The sequence below is a fragment of the Myxocyprinus asiaticus genome, chromosome 24 (genome assembly GCF_019703515.2).
Source record: "Myxocyprinus asiaticus isolate MX2 ecotype Aquarium Trade chromosome 24, UBuf_Myxa_2, whole genome shotgun sequence".
Taxonomy (NCBI): domain Eukaryota; kingdom Metazoa; phylum Chordata; class Actinopteri; order Cypriniformes; family Catostomidae; genus Myxocyprinus; species Myxocyprinus asiaticus.
In genome coordinates, this window is record NC_059367.1 from 44,287,077 (window position 1) to 44,311,405 (window position 24,329).

The 24,329-nt window shown below is 42.3% G+C and overlaps 1 protein-coding gene across 2 annotated transcripts in view; it reads left to right on the plus strand.

The window, feature by feature from the left end:
- magi1a (membrane associated guanylate kinase, WW and PDZ domain containing 1a) overlaps positions 1-24,329 on the plus strand; it is a 184,018-nt gene that overhangs the window by 24,965 nt on the left and 134,724 nt on the right. The window lies entirely within an intron of this gene.

Here is a 24,329-nt window from a genome sequence, read left to right on the forward strand (position 1 = left end):
TCCAGGGTTCTACCTTCATCACGGCAGGCCAGCTCAGATTGCACGTCAATGTTTAATCCTTGACGAAACAGCAGTTTTAGTGTGTCCTCCACCCACACAGTCTGCGCAGTGAGAGTGCGAAAAGACAGAGCGAATTCAGCTGCAGTATTTCTACCCTGACGAAGCGCAAGCAGTTGCTCGCCAGCACTCCTTCCTCCCTCAGAATGTCCGAACACCTCTCTCAGACGTTGAACAAATTCATTGAAAGTGGTGCGGTTTTGTCCTTGATTGGCACAGACAGCTGTTGCCCATTCCAACGCCTTACCCGTGAGCAGAGAACAAACAAGAGAGATCTTACTATCATCAGATGGGTATAATGAGGGCTGTTGAGCCAGGAACATAGAGCATTGCATAAGGAAGCCTCTACACTTGATTGGGGTGCCATAAAATTTTTCTGGAAAGGCTAAACGTGGATTAGCAGTCACTGTATTATGAGGCATTGAGACTGGTACATGACTCGCTTGAGGCGTTGTGGAAGCGGATTCAGGTGCGGGCTGATGGAGATTCCGCATGGATTTCACTAACTCTTCCGTTAGTGTGGTGAGTCGGCAAAGTTGTTGTTGGTGAGATGCCAGTAGGTTAGCTTGGGCAGAGAGTTCACTGGACAGATGCATGAGGACCGCTGGATCGGTAGTTGGCGAAGTCTTCTGTAACACTGACAGATAGAGAAAAAAGATTCAGAAAGAAATCTCAGTATAGACTCTTATTTCTTTAGATAGGGATAATTTTAAATAAAACTAAATGAAATTGAATTGACAAGTTGAAAATGAAGTAGAAATAAAAACTAAATAAAAATTCAAAACATAATAACTTTGGTTGTAATGACTAATGCAGCTTTCACGTTTTTAAGTCTATGTTTGAGTGGAGGGGAAAAGCAACAAATAATTTAAATGTCAACAGAACGCAATAAGAATTGTGTTGAAGGACAGTTTTGTCTTCATACATCTAAAGCATATACTTTCATTCTGAAACCTCTTTGAAGTTTGTTCAGCAGAAAACTAATCATAAAATATAGAGGTGTTTTTGTTACATTTATCTTGACAAACTGTTTTTCTTAGTTATGAAGTTTAAAATAAGATTAAAATATTAATGTTGAGAGTACGGTTACAATTTTAATTCAGATTCATGAACAGATTCATTAGGACTCGGACTCGGCCTGTTATGGACCCGGTCTTGAGTCCGACTCGGCCCCTTTTAGACTCTGACTCAACTTGGACTTGATTGTTTAAAGACTCGGACTTGACTCAGATACGACTAAGGTGGACTCAAACCCAACACTAGTGCTAACTCTGTGAACGTGGGTTTTTCAAACATGCTAAAGGCCGTTAAAGCAGGCTTTTGTGCATTTTTCCAAAATAGCTTCCTTTGCTTTTTTTGGAACTGAACCCACTCTGACATATGATGCCACTGAAGTTTGGGTCAAAACGTTTTTTTCACATGACCTGACGTGCTTTAAAAGATGCAACGTGTCTGTCTTTACTGAGTCAAACGTTAACAATCCACCACACGTAATACACTTAACGGCGCTTACTTTTTTCTCATCTTTGTCCACAATCTGCATGGAGGCCCAGACAGAAGAGGTGCCGCTAGGTTTGACCTCTTTATATTCATTTTCTTTGAGCTTTTTTTTCACATCAGTGAAGAAAGTATCCATCTTTACCGTGCGCGCCTTAACTCTGCTCTGCCTCTGACTTCTCTCAGCAGCTCCTGCCATTTTAGGAAATATAAATTAGACTATCAGTGAATGGACTGTGGGCAGTCTGTGGATGTGCCATCTGAGGCACACTGATCTTACCATAAATTAGGCAACAGAATCGGTCTGTGCTTACTGAAATTCAAACCACTGTTCCAGTTTTGGGTTGAAATGTCCACAGAGAGCCCCCCTAACCCCAAACCTCAGCCCTAAACCTAACCATCAGTGGAGTAAAAATGTAATTTTAGAGCGAATATGCAACTTCTGAATCGCGCTCTTCATTGATTATGTGAATGTGATTACTTTCTGGTTTCTGTGGGACCAAAATTCATGTCTCAGAGGCTGCTTGCACAACACAGTATCAGTTGTGCTACAGGAAAAGGTAAACACATTTGAACTGATGCAAAAATGTCTGATGGGAGATGCAGCTTGTCAGTAACTGAATAGAATGGGTTTGATTTCACAGAACCGGACCAATCGGTAGCAACATGCTGATTTCTTGTGTGATCATGCTATTTGAGGCTGAGTGTTGAGCACACGGGTAACCAGTCCAGTGTAAGAAATGCATTCTTTTTGATAGATGTTAAGAGACAGTCTCACACACACTCTGCCAGCAGTGTTATTAGTCAAATACAAACACACATATGTAGTAAACACACACATCGACGCTCTCTCTAATCCCTTAAATACAGATTTTCCAGGTCATCCCACGTGTGGTGTAACGTACGTTCGGCATTGACTGTAAATCTTTCTTCACATCTAGACACCTATAATACACAATACTACATAATACACAAATAGAGATGTGTCAAACACTGTAAGGGATTACCCATAGTTCCCCTTGCACCATTATGGCTTGAGCAAAGCTCTCTGTAAGTGTCTTTTAGTCACTTCGGATAAACATCTTCCACTAAATCAGGGGTTTTCAAACTATTCTAATGCCAAGGATCCCAAAATATGATGTTCCCCTTGCAAGGCGTATAAAGTGTGCTGTATATTTTCATACAGACACATTTATACTGTATGTGTAAAATATTAAGCATGATATTATAAAGACATGTTTATAAAATTAAACAATCTTTTATTTATCATTTTACAAAAGCCAAAACAAATCATTAAAATGTCATCTGGAAAATATTATCTTTTAAGTTAACAGTGTATCCTTTTTTTCCACACAAAAAAGTTTTCTAACCAATATTTAAATGTTACAGAAACAAATTCAATTCAGATTAATTTGTCAAGTGCTTTTTACAACAAATGTAGTTTTAAAGCAGCTTTAATGAAAATAGTGAGATGTCCATCTTGCGCATGCTTGCATAACAAAAAACTGATGCCCCCAGAGGTGGAGGTCTTTGGCGGTTGTGTCTTAAATACGGCTTGCCTTGGCTTGCTCTTATGAGTGTCTCGCAGCATAAGCATTAGGTACAGTACATACAACTGTATTTAATGAAAAACACTGTGGTACTGCCGGTATTATGAAGCTTGATTTTGTTCTAGTACTATGGCACCGGTATATGCTACTGTGCAACACTAAGTTAACATAGAACCGTCTATTGAAGTGTTCTTTTCTCATTTTACCTTTTTACTTAATATTTGAGAATAAGAAATCTTTTGACTTCGATTTAAAAATCAGATGTCATGTGGATTTTTCCCATTACTTCACATATATTTTACTCTAAAGCTTCATGTCAAACCATATTTATTGACCCTTTTGGAATGTTTGATTCACAAAAGAACCTCAGATTACAGCAAAAACATGCGATGACAGTAAGTTCCTCACTTTCTTTGTGACCAGACCAGCGTGTTTGTTGAATCAAAAGCGAGTCTGATGCCTTCCTTATATGGCGTTTTCATGGGCGTTGATTATGATAATTGTGAATGAACTTGCACACAGCACGCCCCGTATTTTCGAATGTTTAGAATTCACAAACATATACACGTTTAATTAAGAATTTGGGGTGTACAAAGCGTTTGTGAATCTGGAGGAAAATTTTCGGGAAGGTCTATTTTACAGGCAAATTACTTTGAATTTTCTCATATATTTACGAATGTTACATGAATGAGGCCCATTGTCTTTAAAATCCAAATTTTGGTAATTTTTTAGTGTAAAATTTTTATTTAGTTTCTCAGCTCTGATAACAGCCCTACTGCACTAAATAACAAATAAAATAAAACTCTCAGGCTCGCTGTAAACCAGGCTCCTCTCTGGGTCTGTACAGATACAAAGTTTGCAGGTTTAGTTTCTATGACTTTTCATTTTTTCTAATTGACTAATTACTTAGTTGACTAGTCGGCCAGTCAATGTAACAATGTTTACAACAATCCTACATCAGTAGGTGGTGACTAGAGAGTCATATTTAGGGTGACCAGATTACTGCTTGTGGAAAACGGGACAGCCCCATCCCAGCAAATATGAAATTGACGTATCCTTACCTAGGTGATCAATGCGAATAAGAGGGTGCATCTGTAACTGTTGTCACCCTGTACTTTTCGCTGACAGCAATTTTTCTCAGTGTGTGCTTGTCTTTCAAGAGTTTATCGTAAAATGCAGAGCAGTCCAGTCCAAAATTAAGACGTACGAAAAGCATTGCCTTCATGACTGTTATAATGAGTTACAAGATTTATCTGGAGTCCATGCTGCGTTCATTAATGAGAACACACGCTCCACAGATGCAGATGTCTCAGGCAGGCATAAAACAAACACCACGACCTTTGCTAAGACTCCGAAGTTGATGGTCTTTCTCTCCAGCTCACGAAAAACATCTGTCCATCTCTCAGTCAAGGCTGTCTTGTTCATGTTCCACTTAGTGATGCAGCGAGTGACAATGTTTTTCGCACAAGCCCACTCATCAAAGAGCGTGGTTTCGTCAGTCAAACTGAGAGCGGGGATTCTAGATAGAAGTGTTCGAGGCTGCTCTGAATGTCTTTCCATTCTGGGATGTCTCTCAGTAGGGCCAACTCAAGTTTTTCTGTATTCTCCAATTTTGGAGGTAATCCACCGATGGTGAAAAAAGTTTCTCACTGCACAAAAGAAATCATCTGCTTGCATGTCACCAGCTTCAACCAGGGCATCCAACTGCTTTTTAATGTCAGAGGGTATGAATGATTCCTCCAGCCTGGCCAGCAAGACTTTTCTCAGGTCGTGAATGTGCAAAGCCACTTCTGTGGCTGATATGTGGTCTTGCTCTACTATCTCCATTGCACGGTTAAAAGTGGCTTTTTGCTTGAGTGCGAAGCCAATCCAAAGTTTAGTGCAAGGATCGCTGAAAATGTCTCTTAGAAACTTTGTGCATCACTAACTGGACGTCTATTGATAGGTGATTGTGATTGGATAGTTTAATCCAATCATCTACTTCAAATAACATGGTGTGATTTTATTGGTTTTACAAGCCGTATCCTTGGCTACCTTTGATTAGAATACTCACGTGACTGAGAAAACCGCATAGGTGATAGAGAAATTTTTAGGAGAGATGAAATACGGGACAAAACAAGATTTTTTCAGAATAAGTCAGGACACTAGAATAAGTGCTTGAATACAGGACTGTCCTGGGTAAAACGGGACGTCTGGCCACCCTAGTCATATTTATTAACTGTGTTTAGCCCAAAGAGTTAATTCGTTGTACCGTTTGCTTAAGATTCATTCAAATATATTAGGTTGTTCTCCATGAAGTCATAATCCTTGTAGAAGTTAAGGAAGCAACACTTGAAGTCCATGCAGAAAGAGAAAGGCTGCATCTCATTATTATTATAATAATAGAGTAGCCCAGTTGATGGCAGCAGACACTTCAAGCCATCTTGCCAGCTGTGATTGGCTGCATAGAGTGGGTTACCATGGCAACAATCCCAGAGAAAGCACATCATGTGTAATGGGCAGTGAAAGACAGAGGGCAGCATTGAGCTGTTACACAAAAAAGAGCTCTATTAGAAACTCAGGACTCATTTCACTGTATTGTGATGGTAGCACAGTGGCATCCAGAGTATTTTGTCACTTCAAAATGTCTAAATCTCATTGTATTAAACAACAAAATATCATAGTAACAGAGTAACGGAATACAAGTAATATGATTACTGAAGAGATTACTTTGCATTTTATTGTCATTTGTTTCATTTAATATTTAGTCCTTTCAGATGGAAAACATTTATACATATAAATGAAGAAATCCAAAGTGCATTTGAACAGCGGTGAAACACTTACTTATGATGGTGTTACATTCATACGAGCAGACAGAGAAGTAAGTTTGAAGTAAATTTGGAGCAGAAGAAATAGAAATAAACCTTATGTAAACTGTCAGCTTTACGCTAAGCTAAAATGCTATTTCTAGACATTTTACATGCACGTTACCAGGCATAATCATATTTTTGTTTATCAAGAAAATTCTTGTTGGATCATAATTACTTTTTTTGTAGTAAAACCTTTGATATTAGGGCAAAAATCTTATTCTTGATAATAATTTTTGTATTGTTTTCCTGTAAAAATATCTAAAAATCTTTAAAACAAGATCAATTTGATTTATCTTGTTTTAGAAACAACACTGCATAAGATATTTAGGTTTTTCAGAGAATGAGAGTTTTTGTAGTCAAAACAAGTGAAAAAATCTACCAGTGCAGAAGAAGTAATCCAGAGTATTTAGAATACATTACTGACCTTGAGTAATCTAACGGAATACGTTACAAATTACATTTTACAGCATGTATTCTGTAATCTGTAGTGGAATACATTTCAAAAGTAACCCTCCCAACCCTGGATATATATATATATACACACATTTCATCTGAGGTTGTATAGTGTAACTAGATTTGACATACTGGAATGCTAACTGCAGTCTCAGAGGATGGGCAGTGTGCTATTGTGTTCTTAAGTTAAACTTTCGTCCTTTATGTTCAAATGCAAGATTTCTCCATAACTCAAAATTGTCACACTTTCTTTCTACTATTTTTATTCAGTTAACTTTCTTAGTCTTATCCATGCACACAAGCCAAAAAAGAAAAAGAAAAAAGGTTGTTGAAATTAGAGGTTGACTGATATTGGATTTTGCTGATACTAATAACTAAGATCATGGACAGACTAATCTGCAGATGGTTTTAAAAATCGATCTATTGAATGTGTTTTCTTTATAAGAACATTTTATTTGTCTTTCCTTACTGTGACGGACACAGATATAGAGTCTAGAGGAGTCCAAATTAAATGAAATCACAGATGCAGATAATTGTGCAACCAAAATCCCAATAACGACGTGAAAAAAAAGGAAGAATAAAAAAAAAAAAAGATTTGGTGCACAACGCAGGACTTGTAACCATAAACAAAGACCAAAATACACCAGGGACTCTTATTTTGAAATGTTCGATCTCCCAACTGCTCCCACAAACACATTAAGGAAAAAGCATGCACTCTTACAATCATCTACAGTGTGTTGTGTGTACAATATCACACAAGTAAAAGTGCTGTTTGTCCATCTATCTGCATGGCTGTGATTCTGCTGCAGGTAATCACAGCCATGTTGATAGATAGGCAATACAGCACAATTGCGAGTGTGATATCACTTTTATACAGCAGTTCAAGGAACAAGTGAATAAATAATTAGGGAAAAACAAAGGATTGTTGTGTGTGCAATTTCTTTCTTATGCCACAGATTATGGATCTGCCATTGCTACTTCAAAAGATGCACCCAAACCTCCGTTACTAATAGTTCCCCTCGATCCGTTATGGCTTGAGCAAAGCTCTCTGTAAGTGTCTTTTAGTCACTTCGGATAAACATCTTCCACTAAATCAGGGTTTTCAAACTATTTTAATACCAAGGATCCCAAAATATGATGTTCCCCTTGCAAGGCGTATAAAGTGTGCTGTATATTTTCATACAGACACATTTATACTGTATGTGTAAAATATTAAGCATGATATTATAAAGACATGTTTATAAAATTAAACAATCTTTTATTTATCATTTTACAAAAGCCAAAACAAATCATTAAAATGTCATCTGGAAAATATTATCTTTTAAGTTAACAGTGTATCCTTTTTTTCCACACAAAAAAGTTTTCCACCCAATATTTAAATGTTACAGAAACAAATTCAATTCAGATTAATTTGTCAAGTGCTTTTCACAACAAATGTAGTTTTAAAGCAGCTTTAATAAAAATAGTGAGATGTCCATCTTGCGCATGCTTACAGAACAAAAAACTGATGCGTTTGGTGTGAACGGCCCCCAGAGGTGGAGGTCTTTGGCGGTTGTGTCGTAACTATGGCTTGCCTTGGCTTGCTCTTATGAGTGTCTCGCAGCATAAGCATTAGGTACAGTACATACAACTTTATCTAATGAAAAACACTGTGGTACTACCGGTATTATGAAGCATGAGTTTGTGGTAGTACATAGAACCGTCTATTGAAGTGTTTCTTTTCTCATTTTACCTTTTTACTTAATATTTGAAAATATAAAGGAAAGAATGAGGGTTAAAAGTTGATACGATGTAAATATGTTTGCTTTTGTGTTTCATTTATCTGAATCAATAAAAAGTGTTAATCAAAAAAAAATTGGAGAATATGAACTGGGTAAATCTTTTGACTATCATTTTACACACTTTTGTTAAGAGCAAGAAATGTTAGTTGCAATAAACTATTGCTACAACATGGTTCTGATTGGTTTATATTGATTTGTTTCGCCCTCTTGTGAACATAGGAGACAACTTCGATTTAAAAATAAGATATCTTGTAGATTTTTCCCCTTACCTGAAATATTTTTTACTCTAAAGCTTCATGTCAAACTATAAAAAATAAATAAATAAAAAAACACTCTAGAACTAGTAATGACATCTTGGGCTGTTTCTAAAAAGTTATTGGAGAAACAAGGTCATGTGTGTGTGTTTGTGTGTGAGAGTGAGAGAGCAATGGAGCATGTGATGACCTGCAGCTGTTAGTTTAACTCTATTCCTCAGCTGTAGTGTGATAGTAATCCGCTCTGGTCGTGGAGTGATGCTGCCATACGTGCAATTGGAATTATCCTACAAGTATTTCACTCACATTCAAGTGTTTTATTGTCAGAGAGAAATCATGGAGGATGCCAGTTTCATTCTTGTGTATTGATTGTGTAAATCAGGTTGGCACCCTGAGCGTGTTTGCTTACTCCATCTGTCGTGACTCTCAGCTGTGATCGGCAGTAATGCTGAAGCTGTTAGTTTAGCTCTATTTCTCAGCTATAGTGTAGTAGTAATCTGCTCAATCATCGAGTTAAAGACAATTCCGGATGACTTAAAAGAAACTCATGCACTGACTGACGTCAGTTTGTCAACATCAGCTCAACTCGCTCATAGCACAAACAAGACGGTCTTTTGTCACCACCTGTTGGTTTAAATATTTAATGTCATAGGGATAAATGAAAATTCACACATCTAGCTGCACTGGCACATCTGCACTGCTCCTATAAGTTAGATTGGAATGCTACAAACACAAGCAGAGTGATACAAATATTAAAGCATCCCAGCACTCTTGGAACGTCTCTCGTCCAATCACATTCGAGAACCTGAACTAACTGTTGCACAGTACAATATAAATACTTTAAAGTAAATATTGGAATATAACAAATATGAGCAGTAATTCATTATAATCTGGTTTTAAAACTCTTTTTCTCTTAGGACACATCTATTAAAATCAACATGAACACAAAAATCAATAAAAGTTGTATAAATAAATGTTCAGTAATGTCCATGCTTCATGTGTGTCTTCTCTATAACATCATCTTCTATTAAAAATCATGCATTAGTCCATTAACAGTGACAATGCACTACATTCATCAGATGACATTTTTGCATTTATAGCTTATATTCACCAGATGAAGGGGTTGTATATATTTACAGTATTTTACTTGAAACACATTATTTCTTTGGTAATTATTCAACAGATATGAATTTGGAGACATAATGTATGTGCTGATGGGGCACGTTTCCATGCATGCCCTCGCTTCAAATCACAACACTCTATGATTATCCAATGAAATTAACAAAATATGCATTAAAATGAGCAGATTAATATGGGTGAATTGAATATTGTAAATGAAGACACAGGAAATCAGCACGAGGTGTTAGTAATTGTTTATACGTATTTCACCTCCAGAGTCTGTGGTCATACTCAGAACCCTCCAGCCCACGGGTAAAAAACAAATCAGCCGATAACCGTTAGTTCCAAAAGTAGCTATCGACTCAGATTAATTGGCAAAACTGATATATCGGTTAACCTCTAGTTGAAATGCATTCTGGGATTCCTTCTCTGGGAAGGATGCATGCGTTGCTGCTTTTGAATTTGGCAAAAAAATGGTACAGTACAGTATCTTAGAAAGCACACTTTTGAAACAGCATTCGTATTAAAATGCTGTCTAGTTAGGCAGCTCACTAGGTTTTGGAACAGATGTATAGTGTTGCTGTACACACAGTGTAACCAAAGCACAGAGACTCATTCTCTCAGTGGTGGTGTATGCTGTGAAGCCATGCAAGCAACCACAGGATGTGTTGTATAATTGATCAGGTGACTGGTTCATGTCTTCTGTCTCTGATCAGCAGGAGTGTCAAAACCTTACACACGCTGTTTATGTGTCACGGATCAGTGTAGTCTTTGTGATCCTGTTTCCACTGGGTTTAACACCAGGTCCTAACCAGACATGAGGTGAGAAAGCAATACGTGATCAAATCTCTTCCGTTTAATTTTGACTAACTGTTCCAGCTAGCCATGACCATGACACATCACTTGGTTTTTATATCTGTGCCGTCACGGTGAGTAGCCCTGCCCACTCTGAAAACTCATTGGTCCAAAGAACTGCTTCAAAGGAGTCGGTCATTTTATTTGAAAAAGGTAAAAAAAAAAATAATAATAATTTCCAGCACAGAATTCTATTAAACACAGTACAGAATTTGAGATGTGCTGGAAATTACACTGTGGTGGGAATTTTCCTGACAAAATGACATAAATCTCCTGTGATGCATGTACATACACTGTTGGACATTGTTAGCAGACCTATTAAATAAACTAGTGAAAATGGAAGTGGAGTGTGAAAATGGTTTTAACTTTACTTTCTAGAAATCTACAGTGCCAAAAGTGCCAGAATTTGAAGAAACGCCCCTAAATTTATGCCCCAAAAGCTACACAATGTGCTTGATAACCCAGTTACTATATTCAGCAGGGCTCCAGACTAAAAAAAATGACTTAAACATTAAGGAGCCAAATGGCTGTTTTTAGTTGTCATATCATATAATTGCTTGATTTAAATTGTTGTTCAGAAACAAGATAGAAAGCATTTAAAAAAAAAAAAAAAAAAAAAATAAATAAACAGTATATATAGTTGAGAAAATATGTACGTTTGTATTCCCCTTTTGTCGCATCAATGTTCACACCCCTTTCATAATTTATATAAATATAAGAGATAAAACATTTTTCTTATTTAGTACTGGCCTTCAGATTCTACATAAAAATATCCTGCAGATATTTATATAAAGTATAGTATGCATATAGTAGTGTGTTGTCTTCTTGGGCATCAGTGAACGTTTGCACCTTGTGTAATAGTTGTGTATGAGTCCCTCAACTGTCAAAATCTTGATCTCATATATATATATATATATATATATATATATATATATATATGCGTCAACTGGGCTTCCGCGAAACCCAAGCTCCAGTGACAGGATCCGTGGAGCACGTCAACCGGGCACTCCTGAAAATGCGAGCTCTCGTGACGTTGAGTGGCTCACATGTGCGATTAATTCGGGCTTCAATCGATATCGTTGCGCATGTGACCCATTTGAATTTGACATGACAATTTGCTATTTAAATGTACCATGGAGCAGTTCAACCATCATGTGAAAAATCATGCCGACATTCTTAACAGCACTAACGAGGGAAAGAGAAACACCTGCTCAGCTCCAGCATCAGTTATAAGACTTTACACATCAACACCCTAACAAACATTTATCCCAGTTAACTGTAACAGAACTTTTCATTACAACTGTGGAAGTTGTAGCCAAGAAAACCATGGATAGCACGGATAGTTGGAAACAAGTCATGGGTATGTAAGTATTTTGAATTGGATTAAACTGAAAAATAAGATGTAATCAAACAATTGATGATCACTTGTATGTGATGTTATTTTTTATATTATTATCTGTATATTTTTTTTCAACATCTAAAGTACCTAATTTTGTTGTGGATGTCCCAATGTGGGTACTAAATTTGCACTTTTCAGAGAGCTCAATAAAATATTCACATTATATTTTGGTTGCATTTGAGGGCAAAACTTTTTTTAATTGACTGTGTAAAATAGGCACATAATATCGGAATATCGATCGCAGGGCCCTGAATCGAATCAAATCGAAATCGTATCACGGCAGACTTTGAAGTATCACAAATATCGGATCGCAGGCCAAGATAATTGATATAAGATCGTATCGTGATGAAACATCTGATTTACACTCCTAATATATATATATATATATATATATATATATATATATATATACAATAGTTAGTTCTGGTCTTCGAATCTGATTGGACAAGAGACGTTCCATGAGCACTGGTGGTCTGTCACCATCAGCACTCGGACGCTTCACTGTGTGTGTATCACTTTGCTTGTGTTCATGCCATTCTAAACTAAAGTGTAAGAGCAGTGCAGATGTGTTAAGACCTACTGTTTGTCATTTTTGTGTGTAATATGAGCCAGCTGGTGACGTGAAGTGAATCCGCATCAGCCACTGTTTACATACAACAGCGCTCCGTGATCGCTACTACACTACTAAAGCTTGGAAATAGCTTTAAACGGCTTTAAACGAACAACTTCAGCATTACGGCTCATCACAGCTGAGAGACACAACAGAATGATTAATTACACAAACTCAAGGCGCTTACATCTTACCGAAGTTTCAACACTGGATACATACGTTTAAAATGGCAGAGGACATTGCGGTTTCTATTGTGAATGACTCTTGCACACCGGCTACCGCGAAATAGAGAGGAATACACCTGCTTGGTTGGCTATTTTTCCATTGAGAAAGCTGATCTTCAGAAAGCTGACAGCATCTCTGCTTGGGAGTGGCAACAGGTGATCGCACACACTCTGTCTCTCTCTCTCTCTCTTTCTCTCTCTCACACACACACACACACCCACACTCTCTCTCACACTGGTGTTGGTTTTGCTATACTTGTGAGGACCCTCCATAGACATAATGATTTTTATACTGTACAAACTATAGATTCTATCCCCTAACCCTAACCCTACCCCTAAACCTAACCCTCACAGAAACCTTTTTGCATTTTTACATTTTCAAAAAAACATGATTTTATATGCCATTTCCCTGGTGAGGTCCACCCAAAAGGTCCTCACAACCAGAAATGTCCTCACAGAACAGGTTGATTCTCAATACTTGGTCCTCACAAGTATAGCAAAACCTGTACACTCTCTCTCTCTCTCTCTCTCTCTCTCACACACACACACACACACACATCCATCCATCCTTGTTTATCCAATAACTTGTTAGAAACAGCACAAGCCCTGATACTATTCCTGAAGTTACATTTTTGAATTACTAACGAAGGCATGGATGCATCGTTTGGTTTGAACCAGCAACGGCAGATTCTGATCCGTCGTGTAATAAAGTAGTTCCATGCAAAAATGCGTTTTTATGACTGTACTCAGTTTTTACTCGATTACCTGCCGAATCCCAGCAGTGCTGATGTAGGGCCATATCACACTCTTGCTCATGTGATATTGCTTAAATATACACAGTATATAAAGTGGTGTGGGTCTTTTAATTATAAAGAAGTCCGAAATACACATGGGACTCTTATTTTGAAATGTCTGCACTCCCAGTTGTGAACACAATGATGTATGATTTGCTGAGAAAGTGAATCTGATTCAAATTGCTAACCTGAGTTCAAACCCTTAGTTCTTTTCGAATGAATCATGAAAAAGACCCGGTTCAAAAGAGTCATTTGTTCACGAATCTCTCACGCTGGTTTTGTTGTTGCATACAGTACAGCGAGCTCATCACAACAGAATGGGTAAAAAGCAGCGCAAGACACATTGGTGGTGCGCGCTCTAAAGATGTATTCAATAACTCACAAGATGATATCTGACGAAACCGCATATGAACGCACACAACTCGACTGTTGCCAGTGGCGACTAGATTTTAAATTATTGTCGCAATTAATTATTTTTGGTCGCGTTTGCGACCATTTTAGTCCTAGTCTGGAGCCCTGCTCTGATTTTCATAGTGCAATAGATTGTAGCACAGTTTCTCCTCTCTTGTTGTGTCTCTGAAGGTCCAGTGGGACATGACTCTACTCTCTGCACCAGTGGTTGCTATGCAGCACCTACCTGACTGTCATTAGCCCACTCACACACACACACACACACACACACACCAGTAATATACTGCATTAAAAACAAACATGAACATCAGACAACTTCAAGTTAAAGTCGAACAAATACAAGAGCCAAAAGCCACAAAACTGGTACATTCATTAAGACCTAATTTTATGACATGATAGAATGTCCTAATGCTGGCATACTGGTTTAATTCATATTTAAAAAACGAATTATCACCAATGCAGTATGTAGCATACCTTACGTATTAAAAGTGCAGTGGACTACTAGGGATGGTCCAACCGATCATGAAGTAGCGATACTTCCAATACTGATGTTGCAGAGGATCCATCCTCACTAAAAATATTAATATATTTTTTTGATTAGTGACCAAGAAATATTGTATGTCAGAATGTTTTTTTAATCTAAAACTTTGTTTATATCCAGGCTTAAAGTAGAATTTGAATCCCAGATATTTTAAGTTTAACCAGACTTTTGGACCCCACTGGATATGAATTAGTATTCAGCTACTGTTTCAACATTAAACTCCACCAAACATAATGGAAGGAAGCAAATAACCTAAAACATTAATGCAGAATAACTAAAAAGGAACAATCTAAGAAAAGCACAAGGTTGCAGACAGGCTTCTGCGAAAGCTACATTCCCAAATCTGTGCAATGCTGTAGTGAACACTACAACATATAAACTAGATTGAAAAGTTTGTTGACAAACTTTATGTTGGCTTGAGAAAGCCAGTCTGAAAGTTTGAATGGTGGTTGCTAGGGTGTTCTGGGTGGTCGCTAGGGTGTTGCTAGGCAGTTGCTAGCATGTTTTAGCATGCTTTAGCACTTTGTTAGGTGTTGTTAGCATGTTTTAGCACTTAACTAGGTGTTGCTAGCATGTGTTATCATGTTGCTAGCTTGTTTCTAGCATGTTTTAGCACTTAGCTAGGCATTGCTAGCATGTTTTACGTGTTGCTAGCATGTTTTAACACTTTGCTAGGCGTTGCTAGCATGTTTTAACATGTTGCTAGCATGTTTTAACACTTTGCAAGGTGTTGTTAACATGTTTTAGCACTTAGCTAAGCATTGCTAATATGTGTTAGCTCTAAACTAGACTTTGTTAGCATGCTTTAGCACTTTGTTAGGTGTTGTTAGCATGTTTTAGCACTTAGCTAGGCATTGTTAGCATGTTTTACGTGTTGCTAGCATGTTTTAACACTTTGCTAGGCATTGCTAGCATGTTTTAACACTTTGCAAGGTGTTGTTAACATGTTTTAGCACTTAGCTAAGCATTGCTAATATGTGTTAGCTCTAAACTAGACTTTGTTAGCATGTTTTAGCACTTTGTTAGGTGTTGCTAACATTTGTTAACATGTTGTTAGCATGTTTTAACACTTAGCTAGTGTGGCTAACTATTTCTAACATAACACCAAAGGGGACCCATCTGGACAATTTTGAATAATTTTTTATATAAACATGAACTACACAGACTCTTTGACTGCTCCCATGTATCTCGCTGCTTTTAATAGGCGCGATGTCAAGTTACAACTCTGAAAGGGAGAAGCAATTCTCTTTCATTCAGCTACTGCCTGTGTTGCTTTGAGCACAAACATGTCATGGACACGTTCTTTCACCCATCTGCACTATTTTTAATTGTTGGTGTATGTAAATATAGATGGAAGTCTTTGACCATTTCGATGTGTTTCCAGCGATGTGCACCTCAGTGTGCCTTCACTATATGTGTGCGTAATTTCACTGTGCTTTGGACTTTGTGTGTTAGTTTTTTCCAGCTCATGTCAGTGTGTATACCAGTCATAATATGGTTCAAGCTTTGCAAAGGAACTGTTATTGAAGGATGGGGCAGTTAAAAACACTTCAAAAACATAAGTAAACCATTTCATTCATGAATATTTCAAATGTTATGACTGTTTGATAGTTTATGGTGCTGAGTATAAACAGTTGTGTTAGAGATGAAAAGTTTAATATATTCAGATGCAATGTGTTGGATGTGCATTATGTGTAAACCCTGCGATTTTGTTTTATTATGTTGAGAGGTGTGGCCGAGTGGTAAGGATGGACACCTGGGTAGGAATTATCTCAATCAGCCAGGAGAGAGATAAAGAGGAGGCAGAGCCGCAGTTGGAGAGAGACGCATGGAGCCATGTGTGTGTGTGTCTGTGTTAACATGACTGCTGAAAAGCAAATCTTTGTGTATTTATTGAGCTGAAAAGCCATTTGTTTTGTGTACACTGAAAAGTGTTGTGCAAAATAAAGTGACTTACGTTGGATGGTTCACCCGGCTCCTGCTTCCTCCTTCCCAAGAAAGACAAAGGTCTGTCACAAGGGGCTTGTTCATTCTCTTCCGATTGAGTTTGCTGAATTTGAGGGGCTGCATTATGTTAGCCAATCATAACAGCGGCCGTTTACGTTGAAGTTTTAAGCAGGTGCTTATGCCAAAACTGAGCATTTCAGACAGAGGGCCAGAGACAGGGTGGAAAATTATCATATATTACTAATTTGTGACTGTTTTGGTGCCAAAAAAAACAAAAACAACAACATTTATAACATTATCAGTGGACCTCAGGGAAAATAATAAAATGATAAAAAATAGACCCCTTTAAGATAAGCTAAAAGCTACATGCCAAAAGTAGCTTGCTACATTTAAGCTACTATATATTTTTTCATTCGCAAATGCATGGAGCATACTATCATAGTCAAAGCATCTAAAAGAGTTATTCACATGATGTTTATCAAAGCCATGGTACAGTGTATTGCAGTATACAAGTATGGTGCAATACATATGTGAACCAAAACAATGAACCAGTATACAAGTACAGTATATGTTCAATTAATAAATAAATAAAATGCCACTGTGTATATTTATTTTAATTAAACTCCTTTATTAGAATAAAGAAATCAGTAAATTTACAGGGAAATAACACAAGCAAAAAACAGTTTCAAAGAGAAAGCCAGAGAGTTAAATGTTTTTAAGTTCATTATAATAATTAAAAGCCTTTATAGATCACTGACGTTTTGTTTATGGAACCAGAGTAACCTGCAGTTTTATGACGTATGGTCCGGTTCCGGTCTGATTGGCAGCAAAGTGTCCATCAGTTGAACCCTACGGAAATGCTCGTTTTGAAGTGCCCTTCGAAGCAGCTATTTATGAGTCCTTTGGTTTGGAATGACCCTTCAACATGGCGGCCACGATCGTTCACCTTCTAAGTGCCCTTCGGAGATCCATTTGAAATGCAGGGCCAGACTTATTCAGATTCAATAACGAACCGATTCAGACCGCTTTGCTAATCCCTGCATTCCAAACAAGATAAATCTGGCTCCGAAGGGCACTTAGAAGGGGGAACGATCATGGCTGCCATGTTGAAGGGTCATTCCAAACCGAAGGGCTCATAAATAGCTGCTTCGAAGGGCACTTCAAAAGGGGTGTTTCCATAGAGTTCAACTGATGGACGCTGCGCTGCCAAGCGGACCGGAACTGGACCATACGTCATAAATCTGCAGGTTTGTTGTAAATCCAGCTGCCCCACTATACATACTCTGGTTCTATAAACAAAATCTGTGATTTATAAAAGGCTTTTAATTATTATAATGAACTTTTTAAAACAAAATACATTTAACTGCCTGGCTTTCTGTTTGAAACTGTCTTGCTTGTGTTACTTCCCTGTAAATTTACTGATTTGCTTATTCTAATAAAGGAATTTAAATAAAATAAATACACACAGTGGCATTTTATTTATTTATTAATTGATCGTATACTGTACTTGTATACTAGTTATTTAAAACATTTAAACCTGAAGCTTAAATTTCTTCATAGTCTTTTTCGTATTTAGTTTCGGGTTGCATTCTGAAAATAGTTAATAGTAAGGTAAAAATCATGTGTAAATATTTCTGATTAGGTGCAGGTGAAGTTCATTAGCATCAGCCTTTGTGCGACGGCAGCGGCTCCTTTGGATTGCATAGATGACGCTGAAGGGCATTCCGAATGACTGATATTTTTGAGCCCTACACCCTCCAACACTCTGAAGCTCTCACTCTGGAGGTCAAACCCTCTGAAGGGATTAGGGCATAGGGATGAGCCCTTCTGAATGGAACGCATCCATAATGTGCGATTCATTGTAAAGAACCGACCAAAATGAGCAATTAATTTGTGATAGGACATCTTTAGTTCTGATTCAAAACTGGCATCAGGTACAAGGCATGATGTAGCAGTGTAGCTTTTGTCAACGCTACGCCACTACCTAGTCAAAAATATAGCTTTGCTACTGAAAAGCTACTTGATTTAAAAACTAGCGAAGCTACCAGCTTGCTACTCATAAATGTAGTTAAGATAATAGCTTCGCTATTTGTAGCAAAGCTACTGCCCATCACTTGCTATGTTTCCAAGTTGCGAATTTAATTTATGCAAAAAAACATTGTAAGGGGATTTAGAGGAAAGGAGGAGGCGAGAACCGGCTTGACAACTTAAATAAAAATTTATTAACCAAAGACCCAACCAAAACACACAACTAAAAACACACAGTACAGCTGTCTGCAATTCTCTCTCTCTCGAACTGTCGTCCCCGGCCGCCTTTATCCCTCGCGCGCCCCATCAGGCTGATTGGGGACCGGGTGTGTCTCATTCCAGCCCTGCCCCGCCCTCCTCGGCTCTACACTCCTCCCGGCGTTGCCTCAGGCCGGGGAGCCCCCGGCATGACGTACATCCCCCCCACCCTCCCTCTCCGGGGGGGGGCGTGCCTTATGCCCCGACTGCCGGCGGGTCCTCCCCGCCTTCCTCGACCTGGGAGGAGACAGGAGGGGAAAAACAACAACAACACAAAATGGCGAGGGAAAGGCCAACACGGAGCGACAGAGAGAGAGAGGAGAGAGAGAAAAAAAAAAAACTCACCGGTTCTCTGATGCGCCGTCGCGTGGTCCTCGATCTCTACTCCACCCTCTCAGGCGGACTGCAGCCGCTCCTCCCCGGGTGGACCGGAGTCAGACCTCCGACCCCCAGCGGACAGAACGCCCCTCCGCGTTCCCGGCGTCCCGTGGGGACTCTCCTCCGCCCCTGGCAGCGGCCCTACCACTCCAGGCGGTCGGGGAGTCGCTTCCCTCCTCCCCCCCCGTGGACGGCGGTCTTCTCTCGACCCCTCCGCGTTCCCAGGGGACGGCAGGGCACTCCTCCGCCCCCGGCAGCGGCTCCCTCGCTCCAGGCGGTCGGGGAGTCCCTCGCGGACGGCGGCCGTTCCCCGCGTCCGGGTGGTCGGGCTACTCCGTCCCCCGTCGGACGGCAGCGGCGCTCCCCTGGGTGGACGGCAGTGTCGAGGATCCTGCGACGGGAATCCCTCCTCCTTCCCGGGTTTCGGCACCAGTGTAAGGGGGTTTAGAGGAAAGGAGGAGGCGAGAACCGGCTTGACAACTTAAATAATAATTTATTAACCAAAGACCCAACCAAAACACACAACTAAAAACACACAGTACAGCTGTCTGCAATTCTCTCTCTCTCGAACTGTCGTCCCCGGCCGCCTTTATCCCTCGCGCGCCCCATCAGGCTGATTGGGGACCGGGTGTGTCTCATTCCAGCCCGGCCCCGCCCTCCTCGGCTCTACAAACATCCTGGTTACTTTCGTAACCTCCATTCCCTGATGGAGGAAACGAGACATTGTGTCGATGTAGTGACACTAGGGGTCGCCCTTGGGAGCCCCAAACACCTCTGATTTTTGAGAAAAGGCCAATGGGAATTGGCGAGTGGAATTTGTATGCCACTCCCCCGGACATACGGGTATAAAAGGAGCTGGCTTGCATCCACTCATTCAGGTTTTGTGCTGAGGAGCCGAGACAAGCTCCCGGCCATTTCAGCGAGTAGTTCAGTGTTGTGGCAGGAGGGACACAAAGTCTTGTTCCCGCCATCAGGGAACGGGGGACAGCTTTCGCGTCGGGAAGAAAACCACTTAGCGAACAGATGCCACTTCATGGCATACTTCAAGGCACCTCGTAGAGGGAGCCCTAGCCTGAGTGATCGTGTCTACCACCGCGGGCGGTAAGCCACTTAGGTCTTCTGCCTCCCATCCAAGGGCCAGACATGGAGATTCAGGGAGGACGACCTGCTCCTCGTCCTCCCTGAACTTGCACAACGTCTGTGCAAGTAGGCTCACTGGGGGGAACGCATACTTGTGTAGCCTCTGGGGCCAGCTGTGTGCCAGTGCATCTGTGTGGCAGTGGGAGGATTCCCGGGAAGCAAACAGGTCTACCTGCGCTTGACCGAATCGACTCCAAATCAGCTGGACCAGTGGAGTCTCCACTCTCCCCTGAGCGTGACCTGCCATGACAGCATGTCCGGCACGCTGTTGAGGTCGCCCGGGATGTGAGTGGCTCGCAATGACTTGAGCTGCTGCTGACTCCAGAGGAGGAGACGGCGGGCGAGTTGCGAAATGTGACGAGAGCACACGCCGCCTTGTGCGTCCGGACAAACACGTGCTTGTCCTGGATCAACGGCTGAAGCCTCCACAGGGCGAACAATACTGCCAGCAACTCGAGGCAGTTGATATGCCAAAGCAGTCATGCCCCTGTCCAGGAGCCAGTGACTGCGTGCCCATTGCACACAGCGCCCCAGCCATGCTTGGAGGCATCTGTTGCAACCACGACGCACCTGGACACCTGCACTAAGGGGACCCCTGCCTGCAGAAATGCAAGGTCTGTCCAAGGGCTGAACAGGCGGCGGCCGATCGGTATGATGGCCATGCGATGTGCCCTGCGGTGCCATGCCCATCTCGGGACTCGAGTCTGAAGCCAGTGCTGAAGCGGTCTCATATGCATCAACCCGAGCGGTGTGACCGCCACCGAGGACGCCAGTGCCCCAGGAGCCTCTGAAATTGTTTCAGTGGGACTGCTGTTCTCCGCCTGAACGCCTTCAGGCAGTTCAGCACTGACTGCGCGCGCTTGCTCGTGAGCATCATCATAGAGACTGAGTCTAACTCCATGCAGAAAAAAGAGATGCTCTGAACCGAGGAGAGCTTGCTCTTTTCCCAGTTGACCCGAAGCCCCAGCCGGCTGAGGTGGCTGAGCACCAAGTCCCTGTGCGCACACAACAAATCCCGAGAGTGAGCTAGAATCAGCCAGTCGTCGAGATAGTTGAGGATGCGGATGCCCACTTCCCTTAGCGGGGCAAAAGCTGCCTCTGCGACTTTCGTGAAGGCGCGAGGTGACAGGGACAGACCGAACGAGAGGACCTTGTACTGGTATGCCTGGCCCTCGAAAGCAAACCGCAGGAAGGGCCTGTGTCGAGGTGAAACCAAGACGTGGAAGTACGCATCCTTCAGGTCTACCGCCGCGAACCAATCTTGATGCCGGATGCTCGCTAAAATGCGTTTTTGCATCTGCATCTTGAACGGGAGTCTGTGCAAGGCCTGGTTCAATACTTGCAGGTCCAAGATTGTCCGCAACCCACCGCCTTTTTTTGGTACGATGAAGTAGGGGCTGTAAAACCCCTTCTTCATCTTGGCAGGAGGGTCAGGCTCTATCGCTTCCTTTCATAGAAGGGACGCAATTTCCGCACGCAAGGCAGCGCCGTTCTTGCCCATCACCGAGGTGAAGCAGACGGCATTGAACCTGGACGGACGCTTGGCGAACTGAATTGCGTAGCCGAGTCGGACGGTCCTGGTCAGCCACCATGACGGATTGGGGAGTGCAAGCCACGCCCCCAAGCTCCAGGCGAGGGGGACCAAGGGAACAATCGCATCGGACGTACCGGCGGGTGGGGCCTTGCGGCGGGGTGGAGCCTGAGGCACCACGTTGGGGGGGGTATGGTATACCCACCATCGGACCGGTGTGGAACGGGGAGAAGGGAAATCGTCCTCGTGGTCTGTCGCAACCATCCTGGCGTGGGTGCTATTGTGCCACAGCTGGGCGCGCAGGGGGCCCGTCTCCGTAGCGCCATGCCTTCCATAAAGGTACGGTCCCCGGCGGCTGTTGACACCGAATGTGTGACCCAGGAAGTGAGGAAACCGCTCTTTTCTTGGAAATGTGGGTACCGCAGCCCTTTGGGTGTGCGGCGAAATTATAAGAAAAGGAAAACAAGTATTCTTCTCCTGGCCCTCCACCGGGGGATGGAGTGGTCTGTTTACCAGCTCCAGGTCTGTAGCGGGTCTCCGTCTCCCTGGGTCACCCATCTCAAGGGCACTTCGAAGCCTTCCTCGGGTTCTTAGCAGTGGGCCGGGTGGCGTCTACTTCCTGCTGGTGTTGCGGCCGCAGGGGGACACCCTTGGCGATGAGCAGACGGGGTGCGGGATCTTGATCCGTGCCCCAGCAGGATGTGCTGGATAGCCTACATCTGTTTAACCGTCGAGAATTGCTGGGCAAAGTCCTCAATGGTGTTGCCGAATAGGCCAATCTGGGAGATGGTGGTGTCAAGGAATCGTACCTTGTCAACCTCCTTCATCTCGATCAGGTTGAGCCAAAGGTGGCGCTTCTGGACCACCAGGGTGGACATTGCCTGCCCGAGAGACCGCACCGTGACCGTCACCCGGAGGGCGAGATCGGTTGCTGAGCACAGCTATTGCATCAATCCCGGGTCAGAACTACCCTCGTGCAGTTCTCTCAGCGCCTTGGCTTGGTGAACTTGCAGGAGAGCCATGGTGTGCAGGACGGAGGCGTAAGCCTACAGACCCTGGACGGGAGTCTCGGACAGATCCGCCAGCTGGCGGCGTTTTGCGGGCACAAGTGCACCGCAACCACCTTATCCACCTGGGGAATCACCGAGTACCCCCTGGCAGCCCCACCGTGGAGGGTAGTGAGAGCGGAGGAGCCCATAAATCGGGTCCGGGCAGTGAAAGGTGCTCGCCATGATCTTGTGAGCTCATTGTGCACCTCCGGGAAGAAAGGAACCGGGGCGGGGCATGGCCGTGAGCGGCGCTCTGAGCCCAGGAACTAATCATCGAGCTGTGAGGGTTCAGGGGGGAGTGAAGGGTTCCACTCCAGCCCAACGCTTACAGCCGCCCAGGCAAACATGGCCGCCAGCTCCGTGTCAGCCTGCAACTGGGCGACCGAACCCGAGGGTTGGAGCCCAGTCGAGTCCTCGGCGTCAGACTGGACGAGCCCGCTCTCCGATGCTGTGATCAAGAGCACATCCTCTTCGCAAATCCTGAATGAGATCGCGAACTCGCCCTGAGACAAGCCGGCGGTCTCATCCCAGAGCTCGACTGGGGCACACGAGCGTACTGGGGAATGGGAGGTCCGTGGGGGGTTTCCCAGCAGAGAAGCTCCCATTGAGGTCCCCAAATCACCCCCAGTGCTAACCGCCGCGGCCTCATACCCGTAGGTAGAAGGACTGAGGCGGTGAGCCGCTGGGGTAGCTTTCCCTCTGACAAAGGAAAGCTGTGACCGCAACGTTGCAATGGTCATATTCTCGCAATGAGGACATGACCCATCCACGAACAATGTCTCCGCGTGGGCAGCGCCCAAGCATGTGAGAAAGCGATCGTGGCCATCAGAAGCGGAGAGATAGCGACCGCAACCAGGAATTATACACAGACGGAAAGGCATCTTTAAAAAGATGCTCTGTCTGTGCCACTCTTTTAGTAGGAAAGTAAACTATTTTATTAGGAAGAATATACACTTTTAGCTGCTGAAGCGCCCAGGGGCATTCTCTACACACCACCGGTGCAAGAGGGGGAGAAACTGCTACAATGCGCCGTAAATCCAACAACTTTTGAGGTGAATGGATCGGCACAGGAATTCAGCTCGCTGAAACACAACCGCTCGGCTCCGAAGAAAAAATCTGAATGAGTGGTTGCAAACCAGCTCCTTTTATACCCCTATGTCCGGGGGAGTGGCATGCAAATTCCACTCGCCAATTCCCACTGGCCTTTTCTCAAAGATCAGAGGTGTATGGGGCTCCCAAGGGCGACCCCTAGTGTCACTACATCGACACAACTTTGAGCGAGTGACAGATAGGGAACATATTATCACAAAAACAATATGTGAATAAAGCCATGTGAAAGGATGAAATCGTCACTGCAGGATAAATTGTAGCCACTGTGAGTGTTTTATTAATAAAATAGTGGCAGTTTAGAGCAAGCAGACAAAACAATGTAAAGAACTTTGTCTCATGTTTGGGAGCGACAGGGATACTTCTGGGAGCACTATATACAGTATGTGCTTTCATCCATCCTTATGACTATACCGTGCAGCTCTATAAGATATTTTTCAAAAGTGTCAATAAACCTTCTCTTCCGTACAGTTCAAGTTTGTTTTCGACTTATTTGC